Below are 16,573 nucleotides of genomic sequence, written 5' to 3'. Positions count from 1 at the left end.
CACTCTGCAGCGCTGAAATAGGCACTGACCATCTTGTCACATTAGAGTGCGGGCATACTTACTGATAGAGAAATATATCATTCAATAAGGTCTCTTGTCCAAATATTTATGACTTAATTACTTACTTGTATAAAGACAAACTTCTGCTTTAAAAAAAATCATGAAAATTTAATGAGGACAGAAGGCATTAGAGTAGACTTGTGAAACAAACTCTATCTCCAAGGTAGCAGCTGAGAAAACGTCCCAGTTATTATATGACTTGAGAATGGAAAACAGGTTCTGACACAATTAACCTTTTGGCAATACAGAAAAGTTATTAAAAAGACTAAGTGGTGTTTTCTTGAAGGCCAAAATTTGTACAACTCACAAACCCACTCAAACTCCACTACTTCAAAACAGATAAACACACAAGGAGCAGTTATAATTAACTTCTGTTTTCAAAAGAAGTATTAGATGTACCAGAACATACCAGTCTGGATGTCAATTTTCTTTCTTTGGAATAAATGAAAAAAGGAGATGAAGCATGCCAAATACTAACACAGGAAACAACATATGAAGCAATAATAAGGGGAAGGACACAACTTCTAAGCATAACAAGGTAACAGTTAATACCTGACAGAAAAATTTATTGTGCTCTTAACCAAGTCTCCTGTTAAATGTGAAGTACCGCTGTGAATCTGTGAAATGGATTCCAGGATTAAGACTTAACAAATTTATCTCCTCCTGAGCCACCTTACATCCTTATGAAAATACGTATTTTTATTTCTATTTTAATGGCATGCACCCTACTATTGCTGTTGCAGGTAATTTTACAAATAGCAATCAAGGGCAGTTTTACCAATCAAAATGTTGCTGTTCTTCCATTGCAATTTAAAATATTTTCAGAGTTTTTTGCTAATTTAACATTCTAGCTAAGTACTGGGATAATCTCATCTGCAGATACACTTATGTTATCTAAAACAAAGTTCAGTAGAAATTCATATCTCACATACACACATGGATGCACACTTACAAAAAAGATCAGGACAGAGACAGGATTACAGCAAATTTCATCCAGGATAATATACAGAAAATTAAGTGCTAATGAGTTGTAGATCTCAAAATTACTTATGTCTTCTATTCCTCTTTCTAAAATACCTTTGTATTAATATTTCTTAAGCATATAGGTGAATTTCTGATCACACTGAAATCAGTAATTCACAAATTCTCTTCAACAAAACCAACAGTATGCCTGGGTTTTTACTTATATATGTCTCCCAGTTTTATATGTATTATGCATTATGTTTTATATTTTATTATGTATTATGTATATATAACTTTTTCTTTTTTTCTTTTTTCTAGCTGATGGGTAATTTGGTTTCCAAGCATATAAATAGACTTTACAATAGGCCTTGGAAAAGTGACTACAGCATATGCAGTAATTGCTACCCTGAAAGCCTCCATTTCAGATTTTTCATGGCTTCAAGAAAACCAGTAGTAAATTTCTCGTTCTACAATTTTAGTTCTGAACCAAATCATGTAAAACATTTTATTACAACATCTATCTTATTCCCTACAAGTATGTTTGGGAATGATTTGTCAATGAAAGTGAGAATGATTCTATGATTGCTTGAGATGTTATCAATAAATAACTGCAAATGAACTTCCAGTTAAGCTCCATGATGCTGATGCTAAATGTTTCATTTCCACAATCTCTTCAGAAAGCTAGTGCATTATCCCACTGAACTAATGAAATACAGAATTACATGGTATTAAAGGTGAGGTATGTGTTTATAGAAACAATTGAATGCTTTGAAAAATAAAGACCTATAGTATTTAATTGTTTAAAAGCAATTTCTCTCCTTCTTTAAACCTTTTTAAAATTCTATGAAAATTTTAATATTCACAGGATTTTCACAGAGGTAAACTAATAGAAGAATGGTTCTCAGAACAAAAAGATCTCCCATGTATTATAGAGCTCTTGAATACTGGAGCTCTTCTGAAAGGGTTGATTAATCATACTATTTAAAGGTTGTGACACATTTATGCCCAAACTAATGCAGGCAAAGGTAGTAATTCACAGTTACAAACCTGTGCAAGAGACAGCTTATGTGTTGGGACACTTGGTTTTAAATTCCAGACCTTCTGGACCCTGCCCATTTCTAGTATTGAACTCACTCAGTTAGCATAACTTAACTCACCTGTGTTGAGATACAAAGAGGGAGGGGGAAAAAAGCCTAATTTTTTTTTTTTTTAATTTGATTTGCTTTTAAAATCCTTTGTCACTAAGGTTGACACAGAAGAACCATAAAAACTAAATAGAGATAATTCACATTCCTCCTTAGTCAAGATCATAAACTTTAGGTTCACTTTTTTTTAAAACAAACAAACAAACAAACAAACAAACAAACAAAAAAAACAAGCTGCAGAATTTAAAGCACAGAAATAGGTGTTGATCATAAATATACTGAAGATGGAAGACCAATTTTAAATAAATATTTAAATGGATTTTAGTAAATTATGAACATAGGCCTTCAAGCTCTATAGAACCAAAATTTAGTCAAGGCAGAGACTTAGTCAAGGCTTCTCTAGAGAAACAAAGGATATTTGGTGCCATCAGCACCTTTGGAGTACAGTCGTGCTTATCATGAGTAAAGAAAAAGCCATACTGGCCTATGCCAAGTAAAAGTTCTCAACAGTTCATCCAAGCCAGAATACTGACATTTCAATTTATTTGGCTTACAAGCTTCCAAAGCATTTACCCATGAAACATTTATATACCTTGCTTCATCTATTTTCCACCAAAAAGAAGAAAAATGGACTGAATCCCTGATTTTACCTCTCCATGATTTACACTGAGAAATGAGGTTGTAGCAGCTGACTCCAGGAGAGTGAAGGGCAGCTATTGCTTAGGCAGCACTTACCCATAGGTGTTTCTCGTGCCTGTCCCATGGACACATTTTATTGCAAAGAAGGGAAATTCACAGAAACAGAGCCTATTACACAGGTCTTAGGCTGACAGCAATATCCTAGGGTCAGACTGGCCATGTGTTGAGCCCTAATAAGGCAGACCACCTCAGACCAGTGTTTAAACCAAGATTACAGGAGTCTTTCTGCCACAGCCAAAGAACGGAATAGATTACACGCAGACCTGCCCCTGACATCCTTGAAAGTCTGTGATACATAAGACACCTTGAAAGAGGAAACAGAGGACTGGAATCTGCATCCCTCTGGACAGAAGCTAGCAAAGACAAAGACCAGAACAGTCAGTGTTGAAGACTTCAGAAAAAAGGAAGGTGAACTGCCCTTTCTGAAAATTAGGGGCAGGGTGGGAGAAAGCAATTGCATGTTCTTTGCACAATCGCAAAGAGGAGGAAAACATTGGGCACAGGAAAGATGAATCTGTGGAAAGTGAGATTCAAAGCTGAAGGTAGTTTATAATTAGCTCGAATATTCAATTAAAGGCTTTTAAACGCAGTGTAGGCAGCAATGAAGTTTGGCTTCTCTCCAAAAGTAGTTGCACTCATACTCAGCACCAGGATGGTCTCAGGAGAGATTAGTGAAATTAATGGAATTACTAGAATTTCCTCTCCTGGTCAAAAGTTAGTGCTCCTGCCCGATGTACCAAATTACTCACCATTTAGGTTACTCCTGAGGCACATTTTTAAATAGCAATATTGAGTCTCCTTTATGTTTAGTTCAATATTCTCCATGTGATATAACAGAAGCCACGACAAAAATATGTGTCCTGAGAGTACACTTAGGAAAATACGAGAATGTATCAGCAGTTTGATTTCTCCCTCTTCGACCCATGCATTTTAACTTCTTGGGTTTCCAGTTTGAATGTTATTACTATTTCATTAAGGCCATAACTATCTGTGTTCTGGTTCCTAAAAGCCTCTTTGGCATAACATTCAAATTACCAGTAATGAGAAGAATACGCTCTTCCATCATCAAGTTTGTTACCTTGATGAATATCTCTCTGTAGAAAAATATGAAATGAGTTAATGTACCTGCCTATTAAATCCACTTCAGGAGATGGCTGAACATATCAATGGCCTCTTAGCTAAAGAAAAATTCAACCTAAGGCCCAAGGAAGAAATACAGATGTATCTAAAAAGTGGATATATTGCAGCTATTTCTTACAGTACTCAGAGAAAAAGTAGATGTCAGCAAAATTAGGAGTGCTAAAAGATCACACTTTAAAAAGTTAGACAATTTTGAAGCTTTAGGATGTTGCATACAAAAAATAGTTAGGCTTATATGATTTTTTTTTTGTGCATTTAAGGCTTTTTTGCTACTTCCTTGTAGCTGAACTTAGATTATCTGTCCTAATAAGAAAAAACACTAAACAAACAAACAAAAAAGCCCAAACAAAACAGGGAAGGAAAAAAAAAAAAAAAACAACAAAACACAACAATCAGGAGAAACTGATGAGAGTACTCAACCAGCTGAGTGAGGCTTCTATTTAGTGATCAAAGTGGCAGATTGGAACAAAATTTTGGATAAAATCTAAGACCTGACAATTTGCTTTAGAGAGTACTATCAAAAGGATTATTGTTTCCAGAACTATCTAGAAAAGTGGAAATAAAATACTTAAATATGGACATTAGTTTCCTTTTTTCTTCTGAACTTTCTGTAGTGATACTGAACTATTTTCATGCAGAGATAGGTAAACCACTACTTCATAATTACAAGTAAATGTAAAATACTAAACTCATATTTGCTTTATTTATACTTACCTGGGAAAATATTGGGAAAGGTATTTTAACATTGAAAAATGAGTATTCCCACCAGCTGAGGAGTTAGAAATTCCCATTGTCACAAAAATTCAAAATTATCAAAGGGACTTTAATAGATTTTTGAACACACAGATTAGGACTGGATTTATCTAGAAAATTGGCTTTGATAAGCAAAAAAGGACTGGAAAGATCTTTTTCAAATGTTCAGCTTAGCTTCTTATTCTGTAGGCATGAAGTCAGCTATTTGCAGACACACCTCTTTTATAAATATGCAAGTCAGGATCTTTGATGAGGGGGTTTTTCGCTAGTGATTTATTTCACCTGAGTCATGGTTGGTTTGGATTGCTCTTGCTTTGATTTTCTACCCAAACTATTTCCAGTGGAAATTTATCTCAGGATGTGATGACTCACAAGGAAAAAAAAACACAAACAAACAAACAAACAAAACCCAAACACACCACACCACCCCAGACTTAAATTTAATCATTTAATCACAGTCACACACAAATTTTGTTCTTCTGCTACCTTTTCCTCATTATTACCAGCAGGATGTATTTATCAGCAGGAATCTTATTTTCTCCCTGACTCTCCTACACTACACAAGACAAGGTTTTATAAACCCCTCTGTAACGTGGGCTCTGCTGTCATCTGAATAGTATTTAATTGCATGTGTTCCACTTTGAGTTCCTATGATATTCAAGCACAAAGAAAATCATAACTGAATAATTATTCTAAGTCAAGTGGCCAGTTCCTTACTGCTCCTGAAACAACTCTGAACAACAATGCTGATGCATCCTCAGACATATTTGCTTTTTTTTCACAGCTGTGTCACCCTGTGAGCTCTTACCTCTTGGTCAGCCAGTAATAATACAGAGATGTGTTTACCCTCTCAGTTAGTTCTAATAAGCCCACAATTTAAAGCAGAATTACATTTTATTGGCTCCAAATGACCTTCCGTCATCAACTACTTAGAGTGTAATCCTATTTCTATTATTAAAGTTCAAGCAGTCTATCTGAATGATATTCCCATGTTCCTATGAGCTGCTTATTGTGGGAAAACCGCCCTCCTTCTCCCATTCAACCTGTCCTTTGTCTTCTCATCACAGTGATGTCATCAAAAGATTTGTTTGGCACTAAACAATCATTTATACTATCTACTGCATTTTATATTATACTCTTAAACAATTATCAAATAGTTAAATTTTTACAAACTGTAAGTCCCTCTTCTCTGGTAATTAAAATTCCCAATTAAATTATTAACTCTTAATTATTTCAAAACAGCAAATGGTCCTGGTCCTCACCACGTGATAGTCCTGTAACAAAACAGATGTTAAATTTCTCTGTTAGTACCTATCCCTGTTATTTTATTTAAAAAATACTGATTTCATCTCTCTTATTATAATACTGATGGGAGTTAGAGGCTGAATGCACTCTCTTGGAAACACACCAGTTACACCATAAAGGAAATGGTCAATATTACCAAACACTGAAGATCTTATTTCCTGCTGCAGACATAAATTAAAGGATAATGAATAACAATGCTTTTAGTGTTCCTTGAGATATGTTGGGAATTCTTACGATTCAAACATAGCCACTGCAGTATTGAAATAACACAAATATTCGGAAATATTAAAAATTGATATTTCTTAGCAAAGACAAATGAGTTCTGATATCTCTATGTAATATAATTTATTTTGCTTCACTCAAAAGTATTCAACTAAATCAAGACAAGGACATGTCAGCTTTACCACAGCTGTCATTTTCCCGTGCATTTAACAGTCAAGGAGTTACAGCAAAAATCTATAGGGACAGGCTGCTTATTAATTGTGCACACAAACACACACGTAAATCCCTTTGAGGCATATTAGCTTTAAAAGTAAACTTCTGTCACCCAAACAAGAACTATGCAACATGTATTACAAATAATTATTCATCAGACATAGCAGATAGCAATAACTGATGACTTAAGTTCCTTAATTTCAAAATAAATTGGTATTAACACAAACAGAACATAGGGGAAATTAATTTTCTATAGTACAGGTTTTGTTGTCACATGACCCTACAGAGCACAGGGCTTTGTAGCCCTTAAAAATAGGAATTTACATCTTTGTTTTTGATTTTTTGTCCTGTCTGGCAAAAAAAATTAACTGATAAACTAATTCATATATTGAAACATGCTGAATTAGAACATTTATTAGCCAGAAACTTCATTTCCCTATAGATCTCTGGTAGTCTTCTGGATGTCTACATGTCTCTGACACTTTGAGCTTATTTGTGAACAATTCTCATCTTTGAGGATATTTTGAAAATAGTTCCAAGTTATTTAAATACCCATAATTTAAACACATCAAACCAGATTCATCTGGCTGTACTAAGGCAACCTTTTTGTTTCTGAGCATATCAGCTGAACATACATAATGGGTAACAGAGGGGTTATTAATTCAATTGTTCGTTAATACAGGTGTTTGGTCAGCACAGAATATACGTGCTATTCATGTGAAGAAGATGTGCTGACTCAACTATAACATATGTATAAGTATGGGTGGGTGTGTATTTGCAGTCATCAAGATTTTGCCAAAACAGACTCACTTTCCAAGCAAAGGTTTGATCAACTGTTAATGCAGAGCCAGCCTTGCATTTTTGTTTTATCCAAAACCATGGATAGAGATTTCTTTCTATTTTGGTCTCACGCTATGTTTTATTTCAGGAAATGAAAATCAGTACTCATATTTTTTGCTACCTAAATGGTACACCAGATTTTTCAAATGTTCTTACAATAGAGGCATGCAAAGTACAGGAAGTAATAAAATCTGCTTTCCTGCCTAATTGGTTAATATTTTCACATTGCTTTTTGTAGGAACAAAAGAATCAAAATGCGTACATATATAGGCAGATCTCTCAAATATATATAGATATATAGACAGATCTCTCAAATATATATAGATATATAGACTTTCATAAGCATGTAATACAATACACTATATTCCTTAAAGATGGAGTGGTTTTATGCCTCTTTTGGGTTTTTTGCCTCTTTCTCTGTGCTATCATGCAATCCTGTGTCTGAGCACCAGACTTCAAATGAGAGATCTATTCAAAACATGCACAGACAAAATAAGTGGTTTCCCTAGTAATGGAAATTATGTGAAAGCCTCTGAAACAACTCCTCCTCCAGTAAGTCATGGTGTACATGATCCTTTCTACCCCCAGCTTATTGATTTAAAGATAGCTCTGCATTTAAATAAAAATATTTAATGTGTACTCTTTTTGGCAGTGAAACTAGAGATGAGAGGGAAGACATTTACTGCATTCCTAGTTAGATTGTTTGGATTTTAATCAGTATGGATGTTGTATGTTCCAGTGACCTTTTAATTTTCTAGATCTGCAAGTTGAAAAAAATGAAATTGTATAACTACTATGGACTTGCACCCATTACACTCCCATAGTTTAGTGTACTTTATTTAAACTAACATTAGGTAACCATATTCTGGACACACACTGCACTTATCTGTGCAGTGTTTCTTGTCATCACCACGACAAATTCATGCTATTGATGGCATGGGAAAATAACTGATACTTCTCTGTCTCAGAGTAAAAGTAACTAAAGGCAAAATGACATTCTAGTTCTAATATTCAGCTTAGTGAGTCTAAAGTTTTCTAAATCACCAATACAGTTCTTGTACAAATAGTTATGAAAAGCAGATAATTTAGAATTTCTATTGTCATCCATCCATTTTAATATTAAACCACAATAAAATTCAACAAGAATAGTTTGTGTAGTTTCATCAAAAAAGTTAAGAAATTCAAGTTGGAAGTCCTGCCCTTGAGAAAGATACACAAAATATATGGCATTTATTGCCACCAATGTGGCATTATCACGGAAGGTGGCTAAATTTAAAATAAAATTATTACTGGGAGAAGGAGGTTCCCTTTCACTAAGCACGTACTATTTGCCACACCACACAGTGTCAACAGAAAAAGTACAAACCTGTTTCAGACAAAATATCAGTTAATGTTCCATAGAAAGGCAAATAGATATGAGCAAAGAAACAGAAAATGGCTCCTCTATAAAGACAGAAATTTCACAACCTATCACCCCCCGATTACAACAAATTGACACGAGGATGGAAATTCTAGGCCTTACATTCAAGTCGTTACTGCCACTATTTTTTTCATCAGCCTTAGATACAGATTAGCTCCAAGACGTATGACACTAACTGCTACATTCCATGCACATTCCCACAAACAAGGTTCACAAACAAGAAGATCCTTAAGAAATCAACAAGATCTCAGTCTTAAAGATCCACCATAGAGAAGATCCCAGTAAGTTACACCCAATTAATGAAGGCTACAAAATCTGGTATGTCACCATAAGTAAGACATAAACTTACCGAGATTAAATCAATTTTTAAACATATACACTGAGCTTGAAAATTACCTTACAGATATTTCATCTGCCTTATCCAGCTGCATATAAAAATTCTCTAGCTGCTTTTCACTACTCTGTCTTCATTAAAAATCCCACGTGACATAGCAAGGTTGTGGTTGCTATGCATGACTCACTTCCAGCCTGCTGCAGATACTGGTATGCCAGGGATTCTTGTCTATTAAAATAGGGTCAAGGATGAAAAGTAGAAGAACTCAGATATCACCCTGCATTGGACCCAGCAGGGATAAAACTTAAGATTTTTCAGACCTCAAGCCACTCCTGCAGAAGACTGACTATGGCTCTGGTACCTATAATGAGGAAAGATACTATAGCTTTTGCCTGAGATGTCATACTTTTTGTTTCATAGAAAGCAGTTGCTACATGAATATGCAAGTTTTCTGGAGTAGGAAATATCTCCTTGATCACCAAGATCAGCTCCTCACCCCTTTCATTCAACCTCATCACACGTGACTGAATTTGTCTGTACTATAAGACTCTTTACTATGCAGTTCCAGATTTTGCCAAGTCATACAGCACCTACTACCTACATAGCATTTAATCAGGTAACTGGGGCTTGGTGTATATGTGAATTTTTCCTCATATGACATTATTTACAGATTTTTTTCCCATCTGCTTTTGCTCTATTGTGTCAACACTAACTCTCAGATCTGATAAGAGAAATTTCATAGCAGGTTAAGTAATCTGATATAGCATTTTTCATTACGAAATGCAACTCTAGAAATTTGAATTCATTGTTGGCAACAGGCCCTTCATCTTCAAAAAAGACAAAGAATGAGAGGCAGAAATGTTGCTTTTGTTTATCACTGAAAAAATGATTCCATTTTGGATAGATACATATTAATAAAAATTAGTCGGTATGGCAGCATAGCCCTTTTAGGAAAATGTCAATAGTCTGGCCAGAATATCTAAAAATGTACATGACAATGTCAGGTTGATGACATTTCAATGAAAATGCTGGCAGAACTGGGTTACATGAAGAGGTGGCTCTTTTTCTCTCTTCCTGGCAACTCACACAACGACAACTGGCTATAATTAATAAGTCAATTAATAAATTAACTGGTGACACCACAACACAGATTTCTTTGAAACTGACCTTTACACAGAAAGGAATACCTCTCCACAATCCACATGGAAGATGCAATAAGAGTGTGCTTTGCAGAACTGGTGAGATTTAATCTGTCAAATAAACATCAGCTCACCTCTTATTTTCCTCTACAGGCTACAAGAAGAAAGTGAGAAAAGCTACCAGTGAGGTTTGTAGTCATGGTGCATCAGAAACCAGGATAGGAGCACATGTAGTCATAAGCTGTTCCAAAAGTGTTGTCTCTTTTACACATGGACATAATCTGTATGAATATAGACTTTAACAAAAAAAAAATTAATTGCCAGATTCTGATATAAAGTGTGTCATCATAGAATTTAGATCAAATAGTTGGGATTTTTACTGTAACTGCATAGTATGTATTACAGTTTTTAACTACACTTGCTGCATTCTAAACAGAGCTGTGTTCTCAAAGACTGAAAGACTAGAAAAGGTTATGGTTAATCCTGAACCACAAAAAAGATTATGGAGGCCCAAGGATGCTCTGCCTTTCTACATAATGAAAAAGGAGAAAAAGTTTTGAAATCATCTTCCAATTTTGAGAAAAATGCAGACACAGAATCATTTAATTTTAATAACTAAGGAGTTTATGGATTGTGTTTATTGTCCATTACAAACAAATAATTACTTAGTGTATTTAATGTGCACTCAGTAATCAGATAAAAAGCATGCTAAATAAATTGCTGGAGTTAGTCCACATTAATTGCATTGTCTATCAGTCTGAGAGAATTTTTTTTCTATTCTGTAACCTAGTAAGCTATACATATGATTTTCATAAAATAGATTACATTGCCATTTTAAAACCACCCAGAATCATAGTAAAATCAGCAGAAAAAATAACTTAATGAAATTTAATAATCATAATTGTTTTGGTTATAAAAGATATTTTTCTCCTGTAGATAGTTTGGGAAAAAAAAATCTTTAGCATTACCTAAATCATAAAATTCAATCACTACACCTTTTTTTTTTTTTTTTTAATTAAACAGAATTTTATTATGATTTAAGAACATTTTAACTAATATGTAAATGTATGCCTATCAAGGAAGTACTTTAATTGATATATAGTCTATCATAAGAAATCACTTTCTTTCTAGAAGTATACTTTAGTTGATTTAATTATCTAGACCTCTAATTACACAGTCCATTCCAATCAACCAAAATGAAGCACCTCTCTAATCTTAATTTCACATGTCAAATCACTGAATGTGTTTTTGCATGATTCTCATGTTAATTAGAAAGCCAGATTTTGAATGAATGACCGTGAGTTTATGAGGATTGTAGGGGCAAAACCCAAAAAAGATTTTACATAGGTCCCTATCTATTTACATTTCTCCAGATCATCTGTTTCTCCACTGGATGAGTTACGAGAAATAGCAGTTTTTAGTTGTCTTTAAAACAACTTCAACTTTGTCCAAACTTTTTGAAATTTACTTTTCTCTTACTCCACCCACAATCCCACCCCTGTAGCACAGGTTAATATCTTTTGTGGGGGAGAAGTAGGAGAGGGCTGAGATCGGGAAAGATTTTCATTTTTCTTGTGGCAAGAAGTTTTACTCTTCTGGCTTTGGGTTGTGCTTACTTAAAACACCCTGAGCATTATCCCATCAAACATGGGACATGATGTTGTGCAGCAGGGAAGGCTTATAGGCTGACTTGGAAGTTTAAAATGGCTTGCATTTGCAGCTCATGGTGATGACCATGACATACATCAGAGACTTCAAGAGCCATCTCATGGGGGCAAAGGAGGAACAAGGTTTCACCAATGAGCCCTGAGGCTACAGAAAGATGATGTGACATCTTTCTGATCTGAGTTTTCCCTGTGCCAACCTCAGACAAGAAGACCAGAAAGGTAAATAAAGATGGGTTAGCCCCAACTTTTTCATTATAACTCTTTAACTCACGTTAGAAAAAAAATTTGAATATCCATAACAAATAATGAGGGAAAATAAAAAGGCCACTTGGCCTTTCTCTGGCCCAGAGTATCTCACCTAGTCTCATTTAAATGCTATTATTTCATCTGTGAAACAGTCCCACTTAGTTGGATGAGTGAAAAATGAACAGCATGCCCCTTTGAAAAAAGTTAACACTTTGTTCACTTTAGTTAGCTTAAATGCAGTATTCAAAAATTTGAGGCAGAAGGAAAAGACTGCTTTCATAGAGCCGCAGTGTAAGTACTCATGAGTCTAATGGGAGTAGTTTTGTAAAATTTGCTCTATTATAACAACCAGAAATTTATTCAGAATGGTGGCGTTAATGTAATTCTCTTTTCATAATAAGTGATTTTATGAAGAATAAAATTATTTTCTTACCAAACAAAACCAAAAATAATGCAGTTCAAGACCTCAGACTCAAAGTGAACTGAGATGAGGCTCAGTATTCACAAAATAGCAACCATTTTATTGTAAAACTTTGGTGCTGTTGCACAAAATACATTAATTCATACCACTTACTAATCTTCAGAAATTTTTCATACTCTTATTAGAGACCGTGAGCCTTTCTTCAAACAGATGAGTGTGAAATGAGAATCACATCTCCCTTCAGTCCACTAGAGGGTGGCCTGACATGCTCAGGGCTGTGGGACTGAATGCATGCAAGAGATCCAACATTTTCCTCTTTTTGACCTGTTGATTACCAAGCCTTTGTGCTTCATTATTTATCATCTCCTATTATAAATTAATTTCTTTTATATAAGCAATATATATGATGAAAATACCTTTTCCTAACAGCATCTATCTCATTTACTGTTTTGTATATATAGGAGAAGGTGTGATGATAATCACAAATTATTCTACAGTTTTTAAAACCTTCACCCTTTGGTCATGGACACAGAATAAATAGGGAAAAAATAAATCATTCACCAAAGAGCATGGCATAAAGGGAGAAAGAAGAAAGAAAAGGAAGGAAGAATCTGGGCATCCTATTGTTTGTATAATTGGATGGCAGTAAAAGACCCAAGCAGAGAGAGATTGAGAGAAACTGACTTTTTATTTAACCAACCCCTTTCACAGTTAATTCTGAAATTTTATTTTTCAGGAGGATGTATTAGTGCTCTTACTTTCTACTGATAAGCACAGGTAGTAAAATGTAATATTTGACAAAATTGGGAAGAGGAAGAATAGTAAAATCTTTTCCTGTCTTAAGCTTTAAAAAAAGGCACCAAATCCGGAGGCAAGGCACAACATATTTTTCCTGAATGGTTTCATCATACAGTATCCTCTGAACTACTGCAGCCTTTGCAGAACTTCAGTGTTGTCTAATAAGTTGCTCTGAGCACAGATAACAGCCCTTAAAAGAAAAAAAAAAAAAAAAAAAAAGGAGGGGGGAGAAAATTTGGACCTCCCAGTCTGTTCTGCACAGACAGAAAGCATGCCCCGTAGCTCCCGCAAATAGCAAGAGATATCTGGGGGCGTGCACAGGCTCGCTCCGCGCACCGTGCCCGAGCAGCAGCAGCGGCACGCACTGACATCTGACATGCTCCCGCGGGCGCGCAGCCGCGCGTACTGCGCGCCGCCGCGGCGCCCGCTCCGCTCTGGGGAGCCCGGCGGCTCCGCTATTAATGACCGCTGAGCAGGCAGCACCATGTCACTGTGACAGTCGAGCGCCTGAGCGATGCGCCGCTAACCACCATGGAAACGAGGAGAAGTAAGAGCAGCTAGCGAGCATCCCTCTCTCTGCCCCCCCGCCCGCCTTCTCTCTCCGCTGGATTGCGAGCCTCAGACAGCCAGGCAGCAACAGCGCCTGGCAAACGCAAGGGATCTCAGCTGGCAGCACAGAGAGTCTCTCGTGTTGTAGGATATCAATAGATACATCTTTGTATTATAGACTGTTAGACACGCATGCACGGCGACTCACACCCATCCATACGTGTGTGCTCATCTATACAGATTCTGGCTTTAATACAAGTATGTTGCTACCTGAACTAAGGATTCAGAATCACTGAGCTGCAAGAACTCCTCCAGCTCTGAAGCTACTCTTATTATAAGGTAAGTTCCTCTTTATTTTCAATTTTACCCTTTTATCCTAACTTCTAGACTCCCCTTTCTTCTTTTTGTAAAGTTATTCTACTAGTGTATTTTCACATTTTACTTTCTGAACAGAAATGCAAATGCAATACGCTTTTTATACCAGAGATAATCTAAATATGCTTGCAATAGTATCAGATTTGTGCATTTGTTAGCTTGAAAGAACATCAAAGGATAAAAAAAATATAAAAGGAGAATGTTTCCACTGATGTTTCAGAGGCAGTATCAAATTAAACACTTCCTCTGTGTTTTGAAACCAATAAAACAAGATACAGGACAGCCTCCTTTCTTCTCTCCAGTGCTAGGATTAAGGGAAATGCTGTTTATGTCAAGACCTAAAAACCACTGAGCAATGAGGCTGAATGAGCATATCACAAACAGTTATTGAATTTCTGCCAGGCTACATCTTAAGGCTTGTGGCAAATGACTTAGCTTAAAAACATCCCCTTTCCAGTCAGAAGGGACAGTGTGAATGTCTGATTACTGATGCAGCTGGAACGGACGCGTTAGGTAAAAAGGATCACATTAAGCAGAGGAGTTCTAATCTTCTTTGGTAATTAACAGGATCTCAGCAGGGTGCCTCTATTTACACAGAAGGAGAGTGTTTAAATCCATCACCATAAAAGCTTTGCCTGTTTTAGTATAGCAAGGCTCAGAACTATTTGTCTTTGCTTTCCATGTCTTTGTTTTCACATGTCTAGCTGGAGTTTTTGCCCAGCACTGCTGATGAGAAAGAGAACCCAACACAGGGGGGAAAGACAAGACAGCAAATGCAGGGGGCTAGAAAAATATCAGTGATTTTCTATTTTACCAATTTAATCAACTTAAAATTCCAGGCTGGCACTACAGTTTTCTAATGTGCTTTTGCTTATGCATGTGTATGTCATTTCTTCCATGCAGTATCAGAGTACCTCGGTATCATTTCAGATGAAAACACATTCAGTAAAGTGCATCAGCACAGATCTGTGATTCATGCATCAGTGAAAGAGAGAGATAGATTTTACTTTACACCATGAAAAAGACAGGTTAGCCCTGTAATGCATGCTTCAAAGTGAAAAAAAAAAAATACAATCTGCATCTTCCCATATGTTTTTGTTTTCTTTTTAGAGTACTACATCTGTATTAAAAACACCCCAGTATTTTGATTATTTCTCCTACCCCTTTTCCTCCCTTCAGCCCCCTCACTCCCATGCACCCTGGAGAGCATCATAAAGATTCCGTTCCTTTGCACCAATGTAATTATTTGCTTGTAATGTTAGAACTACTGTGTTCTGAGAAACAAACACTGTGAAAGAACCATCAACAGATAGCCACTGGCTTTAAGTCTGTCACCTTTCCAAAAATGTCAGGAAACGGGTAGCTTAACAATACGTGTGGTAAGAAGTCAATTAATTCAGGTGACCTTTGTAAATGGTGACAATAAAGCAGCTCTGACAATACGCCACAGCATTCGACATTCCCTCTGGAAAATGAATGAGCTTAAGAAGAGGTTTTCTTTTCAGAGTACAAAATGAAAGGTATTGAAGCATTAGCTCCTGCTATTGGCAAGCTTCCTTCCTATATTTTAGAAGGTCTGTGAAACCTGTTTAAAGCAAGCTGACTTATTTTATTATATGAAATACAATCTGTGGTCTAATTAATTAAATATCCTGTTATCATTGAAATGGCATGTGCACTTCAGTTGGTTAAACAAGCATTTCCAGCTCCTGGTTTGGATTTTTACAAAATGTGCTATAAAATAAGTAGAGAAAACCTGATTCTGATCTCTTCATGCTACGTGCAAAGGACTACTCAGAGGAAACTTTTTCTACATGCCTTGGTAGCAGCTCAGCTTTTCTGACTGTTTATCCTTATTCATTTTTAATGTAGAAAATAAGTAAATATGAGTAACTTTACACAGATGCATCTTGGGTTTTGCCACATATACTCTAATGTGCTACTTCAAAATATTATACACGTCAAAGAGCCTCAGGAAAATGCAGCCATTTCAATCATACATGTACAGAGAACATACGCTATAGATGAAGCATCTCTACACAGCATAGACATTCTTAACCAGCAAAGCAGGTAAAATGTATGGTGACTGTATTTTGGTTGATACTCCCTCAAAGCTCCTGCAATAGTGTAGTGTCAGCCAAGGACTGGCTGGTGTTGTTATGGTAACCCCGAAGTCCCGCCTTTTAGGATGGCAGCTCTGAGCATGACATCAGAGCATGCCTGCTTGGAGTACCCTGAAGTGGGTGAGTACTTGATTCTTCCATCTGAATTAGACCAGATCAAC

The 16,573-nt window shown here is 36.0% G+C and overlaps 2 protein-coding genes across 2 annotated transcripts in view; one reads left to right on the top strand and one right to left on the bottom strand.

Annotated features, from left to right (window-relative positions):
* IMMP2L (inner mitochondrial membrane peptidase subunit 2) overlaps positions 1-16,573 on the bottom strand; it is a 423,567-nt gene that overhangs the window by 207,553 nt on the left and 199,441 nt on the right. The gene's annotated exons all lie outside the window — the stretch shown is intronic.
* LRRN3 (leucine rich repeat neuronal 3) overlaps positions 13,768-16,573 on the top strand; it is a 31,922-nt gene continuing 29,116 nt past the window's right edge. The window contains exon 1 of the mRNA XM_040062070.2: positions 13,768-14,253. The gene's annotated coding sequence lies outside the window, so the exon portion shown is untranslated. The remainder of the gene's footprint in view (positions 14,254-16,573) is intronic.

The sequence above is a fragment of the Hirundo rustica genome, chromosome 4 (assembly GCF_015227805.2).
Source record: "Hirundo rustica isolate bHirRus1 chromosome 4, bHirRus1.pri.v3, whole genome shotgun sequence".
Taxonomy (NCBI): Eukaryota; Metazoa; Chordata; class Aves; order Passeriformes; family Hirundinidae; genus Hirundo; species Hirundo rustica.
Note: the sequence above shows the minus strand (reverse complement) of the source record. Positions and strands in the feature narration are given on the sequence as shown.